Source organism: Echinops telfairi, unplaced genomic scaffold, assembly GCF_000313985.2.
Source record: "Echinops telfairi isolate 266 unplaced genomic scaffold, ASM31398v2 ScPeMD7_1;HRSCAF=3_0, whole genome shotgun sequence".
Taxonomy (NCBI): domain Eukaryota; kingdom Metazoa; phylum Chordata; class Mammalia; order Afrosoricida; family Tenrecidae; genus Echinops; species Echinops telfairi.
In genome coordinates this window covers 74,521,391-74,523,222 of record NW_022103896.1, presented here as the reverse complement: position 1 = coordinate 74,523,222, position 1,832 = coordinate 74,521,391, and the positions used below count along the sequence as shown (strand labels likewise).

The 1,832-nt window shown below is 42.4% G+C and overlaps 1 pseudogene; it reads right to left on the bottom strand.

The window, feature by feature from the left end:
* Positions 1 to 37: 37 nt before the first annotated feature.
* On the bottom strand, positions 38 to 1,540 carry LOC101654140 (annotated as a pseudogene).
* Positions 1,541 to 1,832: the final 292 nt, after the last annotated feature.

Here is a 1,832-nt window from a genome sequence, read left to right as displayed (position 1 = left end):
GGTATTCTCTGCAATCTTAGACCACCTTTTTCCCCTTTTATTGAGTTTTCCAGCTTATAGAACTCTGGAGGACAGCCTTTCACTCTGCATCTTGCACCTCCATCTCAGATTTGTAGACCCAAGACTCAAAGGGATCACTAGGTATCTTCATGGGGCCATTAGGCATGAGCAGAACTGTCAATTTAAAGTGGGTAACCAATTCACCTTCCTTCTCATAGAGAACCTTAAATGATCGTAGCAGTTCATCTTTGGCGCACTCCACCGCACTCATCCAAGCCTTCTCCTCATCCTCAAATGCTCTTAGAGTAAATGACATGGTATCAAAATGTCTTTCCACGCTTCACTGAAGAAGGCACTTGACGTTTTCATTTTCAGGCCATATTGTTCAGGGGGGTCTTGTTTATAAATGGTGGCTACCTATCCTGCATCTATGGCCTTGCCCTTTTCTGAGATGACAAGAATACCCACAGTATATACTTCATGTGCTCCAAACTCAGGTTTTTCATGCTTCTTCTGCTGCTGGTCTGTAGAATTCTGGATAATGGTTTTCTCTCCATCAATAACATGCTGCTTCAGTACCTTGCTTTGAACAGCTTTGATCCAGGCTTCTGTCCCTGGTGTGTTCTGGTTTCCGGTCTGAGCAGGCAGAGGGCAGCCTTAGCTCAAAGGCGAGCTGTCTTAGTGACATCTGCTTTCTGCTGTGGTATTGGCATCCCCCCAGTGACATCAGTCACAAAACTGTGTGCCACACTGGTGATGAAGCCCTCCATGTGGACTCCAACAGCAATTGTTACCATCTCACCTTCCTTGAGAAGATAGTCCTGGTTGCTCTCGCAAAATAATTATGACTTACACAATTACTTACTGAAATTCTGAAGGGAAAGGCAATACTTCTTCTCATTTCCTTTTCTCTTCCCTATCTCTTCCATAATTATGCATCACCATTTTTTCACACAGGCTCAGCAGACACACCTGAGCTGGAAACTGCCCCAACCCCGCCTAGCCTGGTTTCTCTTGAGCCTACTGGGCAGCCTCTGACTCCCTTTCCGCTCACAGCCCATGGCCAGAGTCTTTGATCTGAAAGGAGAGTGTGAATCAAAAGTGTGGGCAAGCAAGGGAGTGGGCGGGCAAGCAGAGAGCAAGAAACAGCTAGCACCATTTATTAAGGAAATGATCTTTTCTTCATTGAATGAATTCAAGCCCTTTGTCAAAGATTAGCTGTCCATAGGTGGTTAGATTTAAGTCTGAGTTCTCAATTCTGTCCATTGGTCTATGTCTCTGCTGTTGAACCAGTACCGGGCTATTTTGACCATTGTATCTGCGCAGTCAGTTCCAAGAATGGGAGGTGTAGGACCTCCTACTTTGTTCTTCTTTAGTAGTACTTTGCTTTCACAGGGTCTCTTTCCTCTCTCTAAAGCTTGTGATTCATTTTTCCATCTGTTTATGGAATGATGTTGGAATTGAGATTGCATCTTACCTCTAGATTGTTTTGGGAAGTATTGATATTTTTACAAGATTGAGTCTTTCTATCAGTGAGCATGGTGTATTCTTCCATTTATGAAGGTCTTTTATTATATTCTTGTAGCAGTGTCTTGTAGTTTTCTTTTGGGGTGGCCATTGTTAAATGCATTGTTTTCCTGACTTTCTTCTCAGAGTTCTCTTTGTTAGTGTAAAGCAATCTAACTGCTTATTTGTACATTGATCTGGTACCTTGCCATTTTGCTAAATCTTCCGATTGTAGTAATTTAGACTTTGGAGTTTTCTATGTATATGATCATATCATCGACAAATAGAGATAGTTTTACTTTTTGCCAGTTACTTTGATTTCCTTT